At 46.0% G+C, this 18,704-nt stretch overlaps 1 long non-coding RNA gene across 1 annotated transcript; it reads right to left on the bottom strand.

Annotated features, from left to right (window-relative positions):
- Nucleotides 1-3,502: 3,502 nt before the first annotated feature.
- On the bottom strand, nucleotides 3,503-8,161 carry LOC309700923. Its single transcript, XR_014274807.1, has 2 exons — nucleotides 8,009-8,161; nucleotides 3,503-3,679 (listed from the first exon to the last, which is right to left on the bottom strand). It is a non-coding gene; the product is annotated as an uncharacterized lncRNA (long non-coding RNA).
- Between the last annotated feature and the right edge of the window lie 10,543 nt (nucleotides 8,162-18,704).

Consider the following 18,704-nt stretch of genomic DNA (forward strand, 5'->3'; position numbering starts at 1 on the left):
CAGAATACTTTATTGATCCCTGGGGGAAATTATTTTTTGTTACAGTTATTTTACTGTATTTTACTATTTTACTATTTTACTATTTATTTTACATTATTTTACTGTAGTTGTTTTTTCCTGTGTAATAATATTCAACATTGCATCAATACATTTGTCAAAAAATGCCTCTCTGTGCAAAATAGGTTCAAAAACATAAACAGCTGTGAGATCCTGTTTGTCTGTGATTTGAACCGAGGGAACAAATCGTGGCAGGATCAGCCTGATGTTATTTGTATCCTGCTGTAACTTTACTGTATAAAGAGCAAACATCTCCAACATGTCAGGAGCAGTTAGTCATTACAACAAGTGTTTGACTAAGAAGAACAGTCATGGAGTGTAACAAACTGCTTACGATCAGAAAGATTATTTGAAAACCAGTGAATAGCTTGGTCTGTAGGGAAAGGTCTGTGATATAACAGGTTATGATCTACAGTGTCAAATACTTTTGACAAATGTACAAAATGTGTCACACAGCAGTCCTTGGCATCTAAAGTGCCACGGCACGCTCCCTCTGTTTCTCTCTCTATCTTCCTCTCTCCCTCCCCTCTTCTCTCTCGCCGGGGCGGAGCTCACTGCGGGTTTACGCCCTCGGTCCACGCCCTCGGGAGATGAGACACCCGGGTCTCATTAAGACGATCAGCATTTAAGCCAGGAGGTGTCTGCTGTTCGTCGCTGGATCGTTGAAACTCAAAATCTTCCAACACAGTTAGAACCAGTTCCTGGTTGTCTCTTCCTGAACTGCTTTATTTTTGCCTTATTGTGAAATACAAGTATGTACCATCCAGAAATTGCCCCTTTTTAATAGATTAGCAAGCTAATACTCAGATATTTTCGACATGTAGGTCCCAAATTACAGATCTGGATCAATTCTGATGGTAAGAAAGGCAAGTGAAAACTTCAGGCTTTAAGAGTTTTTGAGATATTCATGGTCAAACATCAGACTTCATTTCACTTCATTACTTAAATCACGCTGCTGTTATTGTGTATATATTTATTTATATTTCTTCATACATTCTTATATAGTTCTATATTGTGTATTTTGTTGTACAGTTATTTTATTTTCAACTTTAATTTATATATTTTATCTTATTCTTCCCAGTTAAATTTACCCTTCATTCTAATTTGTGTTGTACAGTTATTTCATTTTTAACCTTAATTTATATTTTATTCCTTCCTAGTTAAATTTACCCTTTTTAATTTTTCATATTTATTTCCTATCTTATTCATAGCCTTTTCCTTTTTTGTTCTCTTTAGGTCACGAGCAGTTGTCCAAGCATTTCACTACATATCGTACTGTGTATGACTGTGAACGTGACAAATAAAAATTTGAATTTGAATTTGAATTTGACTTCAGTGTGTGAAGCAAAGGCCTAGAACTGGGTCAGGGGACCAGTTTTAAATATTTGATTTATAAAGCTAAAATTTCAGAGCAATATTTTGAAGCTTTGACAAAGTTTCATTTTGGATAATCAGAAATGTTCGAGCAGGAGGCCTGTGGTGACCCACCTGTGTTTCCTCTAAAGCGTGTTCGGACCGAAAGAGTCCCCAAGCATCCTGGGTACTTTTTAAAGGTTCCAGGCAGCAAACACCAAGTAAGCATCAGTTTCAGAGTATAAGCTGTAAGGCATTGATTTAATGTTAATACAGATGATCAGATAAGCTGTGTATTTAGTTCATTAATCTATAATCCCAGACAAAAGGCTGCCAAATAATCATCAGGCTCCTGCTTGAACCGTGTCTCACCACTGGGCTACACTGTTTTGTTTTGTGTTCATCAGTGTTGGACTGCTCCTCATCTCTGCTGCAAGCCTCCTATTTTAATCCAGCCTCCCGAGGCCAGGTCTGTCCAACGAAACCAGCTTTCTGTGATGTTCTTCAGGAACTTCTCCAGAAACTGGAATGTTATATTCTTAGAATTCCAAAGTAAAGATCCAAAGATCTACTTTGGCTCACAAGGGCTGCATCCTGATATTGTACCTTCAAATCTTGAAGAAATACTACAATTATGCAGCGATTACTGCTCGGACACATACATACCTGCCCTTAAAAAGCCACACATAGTTACTAAAGGTCAGCTCTAAGTTTAATTCAGTTTTATTTATATAGCACAAAGTCACAATGTCAGTTGCCTCCAGGTCCCTAATTTCCTTCGGGATTAATAAAGTATTCTGATTTATATTGTATAAGGCGCGTAAAACCATTAAAAGCAGAGAAACTCGACTGCAAAGACTGAAGTCTGTGTGTGCAGACTGAGAGAGCCGGGCCTCTGAATGAACACTTTCAACCTTTGCATCTTCAGCCAAATGAAATCATGAAGAGCCGGTCCAAATGCCAGCACACAGCATCCATCTAACTAGTCTGAATGTGTCTCCCGTCATCTCTGAAGTCAGCAGCTGCATGCAGATAGAAACGGGATGAAATCCAAAGAAGCATTGGCATGTTCAGAGAAAACAAACTATTGTGAAGGTTTGCTTTATTTCTGAATCAAAAGAAAGCTGTTTCATGTTTATTAGAATCTTGCCTTTCTGTGTAACAGAAAACCCCGAGGGCCAAGAGTTTTGATCAAGTCTCTTTCATCTTTTTTGTTTTTGTGTTACTGCACTGCTGTATTGACTCGTGTGCACATACATCTGCATCTCCCTGTTGCCACATTCACGCTCTGACCTAATTCTGCTGTCAGTATATGGGAGCGCTTCCAAACTGCTGCAGGCTGCGGATGCCTTTCATGGTTCTGACCTGGAGAGCGAGTGTGTGTGTGGATGTGTGTAGAGACGGAGGTGAACATTCAGCAATGAAGAGGACAAAAACAGTATGACAGTATTACCCTGGAAATACACACATGCCCTCATGAAATACACATATACATACAGTGGGGCAAAAAAGTATTTAGTCAGCCACCGATTGTCCCAGGTTAGGTTCGTGTCTTTGTGCAGTCCTCGCCACCCTTGTTTCGGTTTATATTTCACCCTTTGTAAACAAACACTCACCTGCATCTAGCCGTTTCCTGCATCTTGGGTCCTCATTTAACTCCACCACACGTCTGCTGCCCCAGCCATGACAAAAAGTCTCTCATCTCATTGTTGATCATATAATTATTTACACTACCAGTCAAAAGTTTGGACACATCTTCTGATTTAATGGTTCTTCTTCATTTTTTACGACCTTCCACATTGTAGAGTCAGCGCTGCAACATAACTGAGCACGGCACATTAAAAATGCATACTTTATACGTATTTACATATATTTATGTATACGTATATATATATTTATCTGTACAGTGAACTTGAGATGACCACCAACACTGGCATACACATTCACAGTGTGTATCAGTGTCAATATTTACCAATAAACTTAAACAATGAGTTTTAATCAAAGAATCATGTGAGGCAGAGATATTTGTAAGGAGAAAGGATTTCTTCATGTTTTGAGGAAGTGCTGAAGACTGAAGTGACACAACTTCAACTTTATGAATGACACTGATTGATTTTATTATTTTGATATGATGTTGCATTTATTAATGATGGCTGCTGCTCCTGTCTCTTCCATCAGGTGAAGAATGCTGCTCATGCTCGTCCGGCAGGTCCTGCTACTCCTGTCGCATCTCCAGCCGCTCCTGCTCCTCCTTCAGTTCCTGTTGCTCCTGCAGGGACAGGAAAAACGCGTGGGAGCAGCGCCCTCTCGCTAATGTGCGAAAGGGCGCTGCTCCCACATAAAATCTGGGCGCACAAGATTACCCGCTCTGAGCCCTTCCTGCAAGAGTGCGCAACGCCCACGCCACCACGCAATCCAGTCCACCTCTCAAACACGCACCAGATTACACCACTCGGAGCTCCTCCTGCACGCACACGAGAGTTGGCCACACCCAGCCACCACTCAATCTGGGGCATCTCTCGCACGTGCACTGAGGAAAGGTCCATAACCTGGTCGGGAGGGGGTATTCAGGAGGTTCAACGCTGGAACATTGAACACTCCAACCTCCTCCTGCACGCACACAAGAGTTGGCCACACCCAGCCACCACTCAATCCGGGCCACCTCTCGCATGCGCACCAGATTACACCACTCCGAGCTCCTCCTGCACGTGTGCGAGAGGGGGCCACACCCAGCCACCACTCAATCCGGGCCACCTCTCACACGTGCACTTAGGAAAGGTCCATAACCTGGTCCGGGAGGAGGGATTCAGGAGGTTCAACGTTCTACAGATGAACCTCACACTCTGAGCTACTCCTGCACACCTCTTGCACATGCACAAGATTACGCCACTCGGAGCTCGTCCTGCAAGATGGCGCCACAACCAGCCACCACTCAATCTGGGCTCATCTCACAAACCCACTGAGGAACGATCCATAACCTGGTCCGGAAGTGGGGGGGAGGAGGCTCAACGTTCCAGCGTTGAACCTCACACTCCTGCACGTGCGCAAGAGAGTGTCACACTGGACAAACTCTTGCACTCGCAACAAGATTACACCCTTCCAAGCCCCTCCTACACGCGCACGAGAGGGGGCCACACCCAGCCACCACTCAATCCGGGCCACCTCTCGCACGCGCACCAGATTATGTCACTCTGAGCTACTCCTGCACAAGATTACCCGCTCTGTGCCCTTCCTGCAAGAGTGCGCAACGCCCACGCCACCACGCAATCCAGTCCACCTCTCAAACACGCACCAGATTACACCACTCGGAGCTCCTCCTGCACGCACACGAGAGTTGGCCACACCCAGCCACCACTCAATCTGGGGCATCTCTCGCACGTGCACTGAGGAAAGGTCCATAACCTGGTCGGGAGGGGGTATTCAGGAGGTTCAACGCTGGAACATTGAACACTCCAACCTCCTCCTGCACGCACACAAGAGTTGGCCACACCCAGCCACCACTCAATCCGTGCCACCTCTTGCATGCGCACCAGATTACACCACTCCGAGCTCCTCCTGCACGTGTGCGAGAGGGGGCCACACCCAGCCACCACTCAATCCGGGCCACCTCTCACACATGCACTTAGGAAAGGTCCATAACCTGGTCCGGGAGGAGGGATTCAGGAGGTTCAACGTTCTACAGATGAACCTCACACTCTGAGCTACTCCTACACACCTCTTGCACATGCACAAGATTACGCCACAACCAGCCACCACTCAATCTGGGCCACCTCTCACAAACCCACTGAGGAACGATCCATAACCTGGTCCGGAAGTGGGGGGGAGGAGGCTCAACGTTCCAGCGTTGAACCTCACACTCCTGCACGTGCGCAAGAGAGTGTCACACTGGACAAACTCTTGCACTCGCAACAAGATTACACCCTTCCAAGCCCCTCCTACACGCGCACGAGAGGGGGCCACACCCAGCCACCACTCAATCCGGGCCACCTCTCGCACGCGCACCAGATTATGTCACTCTGAGCTACTCCTGCACAAGATTACCCACTCTGTGCCCTTCCTGCAAGAGTGCGCAACGCCCACGCCACCACGCAATCCAGTCCACCTCTCAAACACGCACCAGATTACACCACTCGGAGCTCCTCCTGCACGCACACGAGAGTTGGCCACACCCAGCCACCACTCAATCTGGGGCATCTCTCGCACGTGCACTGAGGAAAGGTCCATAACCTGGTCGGGAGGGGGTATTCAGGAGGTTCAACGCTGGAACATTGAACACTCCAACCTCCTCCTGCACGCACACAAGAGTTGGCCACACCCAGCCACCACTCAATCCGTGCCACCTCTTGCATGCGCACCAGATTACACCACTCCGAGCTCCTCCTGCACGTGTGCGAGAGGGGGCCACACCCAGCCACCACTCAATCCGGGCCACCTCTCACACATGCACTTAGGAAAGGTCCATAACCTGGTCCGGGAGGAGGGATTCAGGAGGTTCAACGTTCTACAGATGAACCTCACACTCTGAGCTACTCCTACACACCTCTTGCACATGCACAAGATTACGCCACAACCAGCCACCACTCAATCTGGGCCACCTCTCACAAACCCACTGAGGAACGATCCATAACCTGGTCCGGAAGTGGGGGGGAGGAGGCTCAACGTTCCAGCGTTGAACCTCACACTCCTGCACGTGCGCAAGAGAGTGTCACACTGGACAAACTCTTGCACTCGCAACAAGATTACACCCTTCCAAGCCCCTCCTACACGCGCACGAGAGGGGGCCACACCCAGCCACCACTCAATCCGGGCCACCTCTCGCACGCGCACCAGATTATGTCACTCTGAGCTACTCCTGCACGCGCACAGGATCACACCACACCCACGCCACAAAAACACTCCGGTCCCCTCCACACTGAGTTTAGAAAAGTTCAACATTAACGTGGACACTGCATGTCCCCTTAACATTTCCACTTTAGCAAATGTCACCTGCTGAGCGGTCCTTACTGCACTCTTCAAAAGGTTTCAATCTATTAATAATATGACAACATTCATTTGAACAAAACACATTCTAATTAAAATAATCGACCTGATTTATGGCACAAATCTCACTTTTTTTTTTAGGAAAGAGAAGCACACACACACACACACACACACACACATAGTTTCTGTAGCCAAACAAAAGATAACAGATCCTAAGATACAAACATTTTCATTCCTCTTAGATTTTAGCAGTTACTCAGAGTCTAGCGGTAGGCAGGAAAATGAACACAAACATGATTTGTCTAAGAACAGGCTGTAAGATAGTACTTGCTTGGTTATATCACACTAAAGAAATTACAAAATGTGAGCACCCATGTACATGCATGCAGCGAATATCAAATTCTACTCTTTAAAGCATTTATGCAGCAAGAAGGTACCTTTGAACAGCGGTCTCCAACCTTTTTTGCACCACGGACCGGTTTATGCCCGACAATATTTTCACGGACCAGTGTCTCAGATAAATACAACAAAATAAAACTAGTATCAGTATCGAAAAAAAGAAGATTTATTCATAACACATGTGAAAAGACCCAGGAAAACCGAGTTAACAATAAAAACGATAACAAAATAACGCTTAAAACCGATAAAAACCCTGAAAACCAGACATTTCACACCTGAGCCTCAACTCTCGCGGCCCGGTACCAAACGACTCACGGACCGCTACCGGTCCGAGGCCCGGGGGTTGGGGACCCCTGCCTTAGAACAGCCAGTCCATAAACCGGTCCGTGGCGCAAAAAAGGTTGGGGACCGCTGCCTTATGCTGGGCTCACACTGTGCGATTTTTGGCCCATTTTGAGCCGATTTTTGAGTCGTGCGACCGTTTTGGCGATCGGCCCGATTTTGGCCTTCATCGTGCGTCATGCATCGTATAGTATACGTGGGGTAACGAGACGCGATTAACCCCTCACGACCAGCTCCCGATCATCAATCGCTTGGTCGTGAGCGACCGTCGTGAGGGTGTCACCGCAGTTTGTCACACTGCGCACGCGCAAACACAAATGTCAGCGAAAAAGACGGAGCAGCACAGCAGTGCAGCTGTGATCTGGACACAAGCGATGGAGGAACAACTTGTAGAACTTTGGAAAGCTCATCCGAGCCTTTTCGATGTGGCCTCACAAAATGATCACGACCACAACAACCGTGAAAATAGTTGGATCTACACTGCTGCTCAATCACAGCTGATCAATGTTTTTCATTAGCAATTTAGCAAAGTTGATGGTGGTGGTGTGTCTGTGTGAGTGAAAGACAGAGAGAGCGAGCGACAGATTGTCTGTTATAACCTTCATTTTATGGAGGCACAGTGTGAGCACTCAGGTCGCATCAGAGCATCGGGCGGTATAGTGTGAGACCCTGCATCGTGACCTATGACCCCTGCGAGTCAACCGTACAGTTTGAGCAGGAGCTGAAAAAATCGCACAGTGTCTGCCCAGCATTAGAAGACCAACACATGTACAGGTCCCTCCACACTGTGTTTAGAAAAGTTTAACATAAACGTGGACACTGCATGTCCCCTTAATAATTCCACTTTAGCAAATGTCACTTGTCGAGCGGTCCTTACCTTAAAAAATAATCTCTTTTTCTTTCCTCTCCTCTCTTTTTCTCCTCTGTAATCCAAAGTGCATGTACCAGCTCTGCCAGCATTTTTCAAAATGTGTTTTTTCCATAAATGCTATGACAACATTCATTTGAACAGAACGCATCTGACGCATTTGCTAAGTGTAACGATGTAAAAGAATGGATATGGTTTTGTTGTTGTTAAATTCCTGTTAAACTTGGGATCGCAACCATGGGTTTATTTTTGGAACTTTTATTTTGAAAATCCGCAGCGGAAGTCTGCTACTGGTAAACGGGCTACCCCCTAAGCCTATCGTTAGTAGCAATGAAGCTTTCGCTGTGGTAAGTTCCTCTCCGTCCGCTCTCTCAGAGCATGAGTTTAAAACATATTTGAAAATCCTCATTGAAGCTAATATGACAGTGCACTAACTGCATGAACTGCCCATACGGTAGTATTTGAGTAGATTTCAGGTTTATGACCGTGTTTTGCAGTTAATAGATTAGACGGTAAGGAAAATGGACACGTGGAGCTAGCGGCTAACAGCTAGAGGAGGCTGTCGTGTCTAATAATTTTGAAACTTCTCTCAATAGTTTGGGCGGAATCCTGTTGCTGAAACCCATGGTTATTCATGTCCCATGTTATTGCAGGTATGTGTACTTTGAAACATGTATATGGTTGAGCTGCAGGCTAATTCTGTTTAAGACATATTGCTTATTAAGTTTGCCCAGTAGATGGCAGCATTGTTCCATTTACTATTGTACGTAAAAGGGAATTTTGGCTTTGGTTTATTTATATTTACATGAATGTGCATTTAAGTGAATTAATTTTTCTTTGTTATCTAAACAACAACGCAGTAATGTTTCTATTTTCCGTGATAAGTATTGTTGCCATTTTATTTTTCAATCAATATTTGTTTTTATTTATTTGGGAAAACTAAGAGTTCCACTATACGATCATAAGCCTATAGTGAGTAGCAATGAAGCTTTCGCTGTGTTTGGGCGGAATCCTGTTGCTGAAACCCATGGTTATTCATGTCCCATGTTATTGCAGGGGAATAAATCACGCCTGAGCTCTACCCACTTCGAGTCCAGAGAGTTTTATTCACACAGCGCTGGAAAGAGAAGCTGACCAGGGGTTACATTGGTGCCGTGAGCCGTCAATCGAGTGTTTGGACGGTGGACTCCTCTCAGCAACGTGGGCCAGTTTCAGCGCTGCACGTTTGTGATTCATTGTTGTTCTTTCTGACAGAATTTTTTTTTAAAAAGGAGCATATATAGCATTTTTGTTTTATTCTAGTTGTTGTGATGGACATCACAGAGGAGGGATCGAGTACTCCTAATGTTGTTGGTAGGGGTAGGGGGTTGTTATGTTCCCCTTTGCGTTTGCGTTATGACACTCCTGTTAGTGGGCGTGGTTTTGTTAGGGGGGATAGTCAGGGGATCCCAGGGCCCCAGTCCAGTGAAGGGGTTGTTGTCCCTCCCCCTAGCCATGTGTCACACACGTCTCAGAACAACAGTTCACCTTCTCCTAACCCAGATACTATTGCCACGGAGATTGTGAGTCAGATGGGGGATGTGATCCAACTGGTTGGTCAGAGAGTAGCGCAGAGTATCTTAACCCAGCTCAGCCCGTCTGCTAGTACCCCCTTACCTGCACCTACGGCCACACCTTTCCATGCTGTGTCATCTACATCTGCTGTTGATGCTGCGCCGGTGCAATTTGTGTCCCACAGGAAGCTTAAGGACCCACCATGCTTTAGAGGGGATGGTTCTGATCTCATTTCTGTGAGAGAGTGGGAGGATCTGATGAGAGCCTTTATAAAGCTGGGGAGTCTGAGACCCGAAGAACAGGCTGAGGAGATTCTTGTTCATTTGAGAGGCAAGGCTAAGGATGTGGTCCGGGTTGGCATTAGAAACAGTGTCGTAGATGTCACACGTGATCCTGAGGCTATTTTTGGAATCCTGAGGAGACACTTTGACTCTGCTCAGTGCTCACCTCTTCCACTGGCAGACTTCTACACCACTCTCCCAGAGAAAGGCGAAAGTGCATTCGATTACTGGCTTAGGCTGCACCGTGCTGTTGATCTTGCTGTTGAGCGCCTGAAGGAACGAGGACAGGCATTGGGTAGCCCCAGCACTGAGGTCACCCGAATGTTCATCAAAAACTGTCCCTCCCCTGAGCTTGCCATGATCTTTAGATCAAAGACAATTGATAAATGGACAGCCAATGAGGTCCAGGAAATCCTGTGTGAGTCCCACTCTGGAGGAACGTTGAACTCAAGCAGCACGACGGCCGAGAGAGTTGCAGTGAATACGCAGCAGATATCAACAGCGTTGCCTGTCCAGCCAACAGAGAAGCACATTCAGCCACAGTCGACAGATTCAGCTGTTTTGGAGCGGCTTATAGGCATGCTTGAGAAGGTTCTTCTGCAAAGATCCTTTCAGCCTGGTTTGACCACACGGCCTAACTCCAGACGTTCCAGGATTGAGGGCCTACATGATAAGCCCTGCTCCGTCTGTCATGATATGTCGCACACAGCTTTCATGCACTGCCGAGATCACAAACTCTGTTTTCTGTGCCACTCACCTGACCACACCAGGCGTGCCTGTCCTGGATCCTCGTCGTCTTCTGCCCCTCGACGGTCGGAAAACTAGTTGATCCACATTTGAGGGAGGAAAGTGTGGATCATCTGAGTGACTCTCCCACTTGCGACAGCGATGACCTGGGATCCATGTATGAATCTCTGTGCTCCACTTCGCCACCTGGTACGACAGTTGTCTTCCAAATGACGCAAAGAATTAAGAAATCTGACAGTTTGTTTTATACGACTGTGGGGACTGTGGGCGGAGTTTCACTGAGAGCCATGATCGACAGTGGCTCTATGTCGTGCTCTATTAGTGAGGCTACTGCTACGCGGCTTTTACAGTCCTGCCCTGATCTGAAGCTCGAACCAGCTAATGACATTGTTGTTGTTGGTGCTGGGGGCCACCAGTTCCAACCTAAAGCAGTTTGTGATTTGGAAGTGACTCTTTATGGTTTCAAGCTGCTCATCCCCACGCTGGTTATTCCAGGCCAAAGTGACGACATGATTATTGGCAGTAACGCTATTAAGTCGTTGATTCATGTAATGAAGAATACGGATGAGTATTGGAGGCTTGTATCTATTTCAGGTGATGTCACCAATGATGACTGTAGACAGTTTTTATCCATGCTTTCCAATGTTGAGCGTTGGCGAGGAGGGGCGGTGCCTGATAAGATTGGCACAGTGAAGTTGAGACAGCGTGTTACGCTGGAACCCCTTCAGGAACACCTTGTGTGGGGTAAATTACCTCCCTCTTCACCTCTATCAGCAGGCTGCACTGTTATTGTTGAGCCTACACAGTCACGGTGTAGACCCAGAGACATCCTGGTTGGCCGCTCCGTCTCATCATTGTGGGGTGACAAATGGGTTCCTCTCAAGGTGATTAACCCCAGCAACAAGCGTGTGATTCTGAGGAAGAACTGTAAAATCGCTGATGTCTACCTCTGTGTCGCAGTTGAAGAGCTGTCTCCCCCTGAAAAGATCATGTCTAACAGCCACTCTTTTGAACAGGGTTCTGTTCCCATAAGGTCTGTTGAACAAAGGAAGGAACTCTTGCACAGACTAGGACTACAAGACTTGGACTTAGACAGTTGTGAGGTGTCTGACAGATGGAAAGATCAGCTTCTGCAGCTTGTGGAAAAGTATGAGTCTATCTTTTCTAAGGATAAAATGGACTGTGGAGAAGCTACCGATTTTGTCCACAAAATACACCTTGTGGATGAGAAGCCTTTTCGTTTGCCTTATCGCAGAGTACCGCCGAGTCAGTATGAGAAGCTAAGAACTGCTCTGAATGAGATGGAAGAAAGGGACATAATCCGGAAGTCGAACAGTGAGTATGCATCGCCGCTGGTCTTGGTGTGGAAGAAGGATGGCAGCCTGCGCATTTGCACTGATTTCAGATGGCTCAATGCAAAGACTGTTAAAGACGCGCACCCGCTGCCACACCAAGCCGACGCCCTGGCTGCTCTCAGTGGAAATGTTCTCTTTTCAACAATGGATTTGACCTCTGGATTTTACAATGTGCCTCTCTACGAGCCTCACAAGAAATACACAGCATTCTCCTCGCCCTTTGGTCTCCATGAGTACAACCGGATGCCTCAGGGCCTGTCGAACAGTCCGGCGACATTCATGAGAATGATGATGTCGATCTTTGGTGACGAGAATTTCAGCAGCTTGCTTTGTTACTTGGACGACTTGATGGTGTTTGCGCCTGACGAGGCAACTGCCCTTCAGCGTCTTGAGATGGTCTTCTCTCGGTTGAGGAGTCACAACCTTAAGCTGGCCCCTAAGAAATGCCATCTTCTTAAGAGGTCAGTTAGATTTCTTGGACATGTCATTTGTGCGGATGGTGTGAGAACTGATCCGGACAAGGTTAACACCATTACCAACATCAGGGAAGAACAGCTTATGGAGAGCGATGGTGTGACTCCCTCCCAGAAGAAGATCCGGTCCTTCTTAGGAATGATCCTCTATTACCAACATTTCATCCCTGATTGTTCTGCGAAGGCCAAGCCCTTGTTTAGGTTACTTTCGGGACGACAGGCAATTCCCCATGGGAGGAAAGGAAAGAAGCTCAGGAAGCAACCCTCTGCCAAACCATCTCTGACACCAAGTGACTGGACATCAGCATGTCGCACATCATTTCAAACGCTCAAGATGGAACTAGTTAATGTTGTCACCCTGGCTCATCCCAACTTTAGTGAGCCTTTCATCCTGGCGGTTGATGCCTCCTTTGATGGCATCGGGGCAGTACTCTCACAGGTTTCTCCTGGCGAGACAGTGGCTCGACCTGTTGCCTTTGCCAGCAAGACATTGTCACGGTCTCAGATGAACTACCCAGCGCACAGACTAGAGTTCTTGGCGCTTAAATGGGCCGTGTGTGACAAGTTCAGCCACTGGCTGAAAGGAAGGCACTTCACTGCTTGGACAGACAATAACCCCTTGTCCTACATCTTGACAAAGCCACGTTTAGATGCTTGTGAGCAGAGATGGGTGGCGAAGCTCGCGGCATATGATTTTGATCTAAAGTATGTGCCAGGGGTTAGAAATACAGTTGCTGATGCTTTGAGCCGTGAACCATTTGTCGAGTCATGTATTGGTCATCGTTTGCTGAAAGAACCTTATGTTGCCCTGCTAGATGAGGTCAACGGGGTTGTGAGAGGTACTGTGCAGGATGCTTTTCGGCTGACTAACAACTGCCACATTGTTCAAGACACAGAGCCAGACTCACCAGACTCTGTTTCTGAGTGCGACCTTCAGAGCGAGAGGGGTTCGATCGATGCTGATGAGGTGTCAGCTGTGCTGAGTGCGCAGTGTGACCATGGTTTGACCAATGTCAACCCACCTTTATCACAGCTTCCTGAGGTGGACCCGGTCGTTCCTCTTCCCCAAAGCCAGCTCTCGAGCCTTCAGCAACAAGATCAGGCAATAAACAGAGTCCTTTTCTATGTGCGAAGAAAAAGGAAGGCTACGAGGCGAGAAGCAGCTTCAGAACCAGGTGGTGTTGGTGGACTTCTCAGGCAGTGGAAGAAGCTTAAAGTACAGAACGGCATCCTGTACAGGGTGATAAGGCATCACCGCTTGAGTAGAAAGATTTTTCAGTTTGTTGTTCCTGATAGCCTGAAGGTTCAAGTCCTCCTCAGCCTTCATGATAATGCAGGCCATCAGGGCCAGGCACGAACACTTTCCCTCGCCCGTGAGAGGTTTTTCTGGGTCGGGATGGAGAGAGACATAACCAACCATGTTCGACAGTGTGAGAGATGTGTGGTTGGAAAAACACCTGAACCTCATGCCTGTGCACCACTAGAGAACATCCAGACGTCAGAGCCGATGGAGCTAGTGTGCATAGACTTTTGGACTGCTGAGCTCAGCGATAATAAGAAAGTGGATGTCCTGGTCGTAACCGATCATTTCTCCAAGATGGCACATGCCTTCCCCTGCCGAAACCAGTCTGCAAAACATGTCGCACGCAGGTTGTGGGATGATTTCTTTTGTGTTTATGGCTTTCCCAAGAGGATTCATTCGGATCAGGGATCAAACTTTGAGAGCAGACTGTTGAAGGACCTCTTAGAGATGGCAGGTGTGCAGAAATCGCATACTACGCCATATCATCCTATGGGCAATGGGGTCACTGAACGGTTCAACAGGACACTTGGGAATATGCTGAGGACTCTCCCTTCTACAGCCAAGGCTAGGTGGCCTCAGATGTTACGCACTCTCACGTTCTGCTACAATTGCACAGTGCATGAGACGACTGGTTTGGCCCCCTTTTATGTCATGTTTGGGCGAGTCCCACGCCTCCCTGTTGACATGATGTTCCAACATGTGCTGCAAAATGATGATGTGATCAGCCACCATGAGTTTGTCTCACGGTTGCGGAAAGACCTGTTTGATGCCTCACAGATTGCCCAGAACCACGCTTTTCACGAGCAAGCGCGCCATGCCAGACTCTACAACCGCAAAGTCAAAGGCTCACCTCTGGCTGTAGGTGATAGAGTGTTGTTGGCCAATCGTGGTGAAAGGGGAAAAAGAAAGTTAGCCGACAAGTGGGATCCCACGCCTTATGATGTTGTGTCAGTTAGGTCTGGGATCAATGTGTACAGGATAAGAGAGAGCCACACAGGCAAGGAAAGAGTTGTACACAGGAACCTCCTTCTCCCTGTTAACTTCCTGGGCTTAGGTGTGGAAGGGAGACTGGCCTCCCGTGCTGACTTGGACGGAGGGAACCCGAACAGTGGAGATGACCAAGGGTCTGTGAGGTCAACACAGATGGATCATCATGACAGGACACTGGACTGGCTGCTGAAAACGCCAGAGATACAGGGTCTCGCTAATGAGCCGGTGGAAGTTGAAGGTTCCCTCGACGTGGGACACCATTCTCTCTGCGTTGTGGACCCCAGCAGTGGCTCTATCGCAGCGGAGGACCCACCCCCTGAAGTTAATGCTGAAGTGTTTGAAAACTCCATTAGTGAATTCCCCTTGCCTGCTCCCGTGATCAGTGATGCTGCTCTCCGTCAAGGCTCTGAACCTGTTGCCGTGGCTCCTGTGGTTCCCATGGCTGATGTTGACTTAGATCTTGCTATTTGCACACAGCCTCAGACTACTCAGGCGGGCATGGATGGGCTAGCTATCACTAGGTATGGGAGAAGTGTTAGGCCTCCCAAGAGACTGATTTGTGAGATGGCAGCGCAGAAAGTTGAGGAAACTTCTTCTGTTTCAGGGTCAGTTTTTGCATTTCTGACTAGTATGTTTTAGCTCTGAGGGAATTGACTTGGTTTCATGTATCTTTCGACTTATTTTTTTGTGTGGTCCAGGATGTGATTTGGAGTATTATTTCGGGTGCTCTTATATGTGATGTTAAGGAGGTGTAGATGGCATCTTCTCTAGTCTGTTGAAGGTATTGGGCTTAGTACCACCCAATGTCTCGACACTTTTATATAAAAGGATTCTGTATCGACAATGATTAATATTAGTGTATCGATTTTACCCCGAAGTACCTGCTGTTCATAGTTCTTTTGTTTCTGGCCCTTGATACTCCCTTGAACTGGTTTGGAGTTTAACAGAATTTAAGGGGGGTGTATGTAACGATGTAAAAGAATGGATATGGTTTTGTTGTTGTTAAATTCCTGTTAAACTTGGGATCGCAACCATGGGTTTATTTTTGGAACTTTTATTTTGAAAATCCGCAGCGGAAGTCTGCTACTGGTAAACGGGCTACCCCCTAAGCCTATCGTTAGTAGCAATGAAGCTTTCGCTGTGGTAAGTTCCTCTCCGTCCGCTCTCTCAGAGCATGAGTTTAAAACATATTTGAAAATCCTCATTGAAGCTAATATGACAGTGCACTAACTGCATGAACTGCCCATACGGTAGTATTTGAGTAGATTTCAGGTTTATGACCGTGTTTTGCAGTTAATAGATTAGACGGTAAGGAAAATGGACACGTGGAGCTAGCGGCTAACAGCTAGAGGAGGCTGTCGTGTCTAATAATTTTGAAACTTCTCTCAATAGTTTGGGCGGAATCCTGTTGCTGAAACCCATGGTTATTCATGTCCCATGTTATTGCAGGTATGTGTACTTTGAAACATGTATATGGTTGAGCTGCAGGCTAATTCTGTTTAAGACATATTGCTTATTAAGTTTGCCCAGTAGATGGCAGCATTGTTCCATTTACTATTGTACGTAAAAGGGAATTTTGGCTTTGGTTTATTTATATTTACATGAATGTGCATTTAAGTGAATTAATTTTTCTTTGTTATCTAAACAACAACGCAGTAATGTTTCTATTTTCCGTGATAAGTATTGTTGCCATTTTATTTTTCAATCAATATTTGTTTTTATTTATTTGGGAAAACTAAGAGTTCCACTATACGATCATAAGCCTATAGTGAGTAGCAATGAAGCTTTCGCTGTGTTTGGGCGGAATCCTGTTGCTGAAACCCATGGTTATTCATGTCCCATGTTATTGCAGGGGAATAAATCACGCCTGAGCTCTACCCACTTCGAGTCCAGAGAGTTTTATTCACACAGCGCTGGAAAGAGAAGCTGACCAGGGGTTACATAAGCTCCACCCCCGGCTACTGTTGAGCAGTACCTGGTTACCTGGTTTCTATATTTCTCGATGTAGCACAGTGTCTTGTTAATTTATTAGGTTGAGTCGTTTAAAAGAACATGTCACAAACTTGTATTGATTCACAAATACACCACCTAATCATATGTGATAAGTTGGGACTAAATTTAAGTTGTGTAATGGTCAAGCAACTTGATAGCACAGTGTAATTGTGCGAAATTAATCAAAGCACCCCCAAAGATTTCTTACTTTTTTGAGAATATTTGCTGTTTGTGTGACACACTACTAAAAATATAAAAAGCATACAGTACTGTACTTGTTTGAGGCGTAATATTTTAACAACAAAAGTATAGATAACCCCCCCTCCCAAAATGGTTTGTTCCAGCTCTCCCCTACTCTGACTCTAGCGCTCTGGCTGCCAGAGCGATGGTGGCTGAGACGCAGCGGTGCAGAGGTGTAAGTGCCTGGCTTAAAACAGGGCATGTTAGCTGCATTTAACCTTCAGTTACTCTTTCTACAGTTAGGTAGGAGTCAGACCATGTTTCTTTTTAGCTGAAAAGCATTACACCAGGTAACCTGCAGTGTTGAAAACGTGTTTTCCGACGATGTTTGCTGCCCTACAATCCGTCCTACTCTGTAGTAAATTCAGCGACATTTGACCCGTCCTGTTGCTCCCATTGAAATGTATACAGCCTATTTAAAATCTAAAACTTTAGATTGTCCGCAGCCTGCTGTTGTTACCACTGTCCTGTTTGAAATGGATGCTAACTGACTGAATGCCCATTAACCTTATAACTGTTGTGTGCGTGTGTGTTTGTGTACAGAGAGACAGCCAGGTTCATAATGGATATAAGGACGTTTTTTCAAAAAAAGGAGCCACATCAGGTAAAAGTGTAAAATCAAATGATCCGTCAATCAAGAATAATGTTGGATCAGTGTATCAATGTTTATATCTTTTATTAGATGTTCATGTGGTTTGGTTATTTGCCTTTTGGTTGAAAGTACACTGAGAGGACTTTTTGTTAGTGATCTTAACAGAATTTTTTTCATATTAATGTAATTTTTCATCTCATTGCATACAATCTCTTTGTGTATGATTGTCAGTGCAAAGGGAGCGAGGAAAGAGGGAACGTGAGGAGAAAGTACAAGGTCAGGAAGAAGCAGGTAAGAAAACAGACAGGGAGCAGTGACGGGCACAACAGAAACTGTTAAACTGACAAAGAGAAATACATACATGCAAATGCATACATATATGTCCAACCAGAGCATGTTGGTTGATGTTTAAGTGATTGCCTTCTTGTCTTTGGTGTGTAGTGGTACATTTCTCATGACATGCCATCTCTTTCTCATGTATTCACGTCATCCTCTTAAACGAAAGATTTAAGTAAAATTCATATACAGAAAATGTGTGAAAAAACAGTTTATTTTTTGATATATATTGGTTATGCATTGATCAAAAAAATAGTTGATGTGTAATGTTATCACAGGTACCTGCAGCCCAAATGAGAACATCATTATACACATAATTTAATCACATCTCCCTGTCCTCCACTCTCCCCACCTTCACCCAGTATGTTACCTGCTACACCAGAGACAATAAAACATTGGACTTATTGTATGCCAACACCAAGGAGGCATACAGCTCATCACCTCTCCCTCCCCACAGGGAACTGTGCTGGCACCGTTCCTCTTCACCCTCTACACTGCAGACTTCTCCATCAACTCCCCACGCTGCCACCTACAGAAGTTCTCTGACGACTCTGCCATAGTCGCCTCATCACAGGTGAGGACGACTCCGAGTACAGACGGTGGACTCTGGACTTTGTAGACTGGTGTCAGCAGAACCACCTGCTGATAAACGCCGGGAAAACCAAGGAGTTGGTGGTGGACTTCCGGAGACGCAGACCCACCACACTGACAGCGGTGAACATCCAGGGAGTGGACATTGAGATAGTGGACTCTTATAGGTACCTGGGTGTTCACCTGAATAATAAACTGGACTGGAGCCACAACACTGATGCTCTTTACAGGAAGGGTCAGAGCAGACTCCA

Source organism: Aulonocara stuartgranti, assembly GCF_965226115.1.
Source record: "Aulonocara stuartgranti genome assembly, chromosome: 23".
Taxonomy (NCBI): Eukaryota; Metazoa; Chordata; class Actinopteri; order Cichliformes; family Cichlidae; genus Aulonocara; species Aulonocara stuartgranti.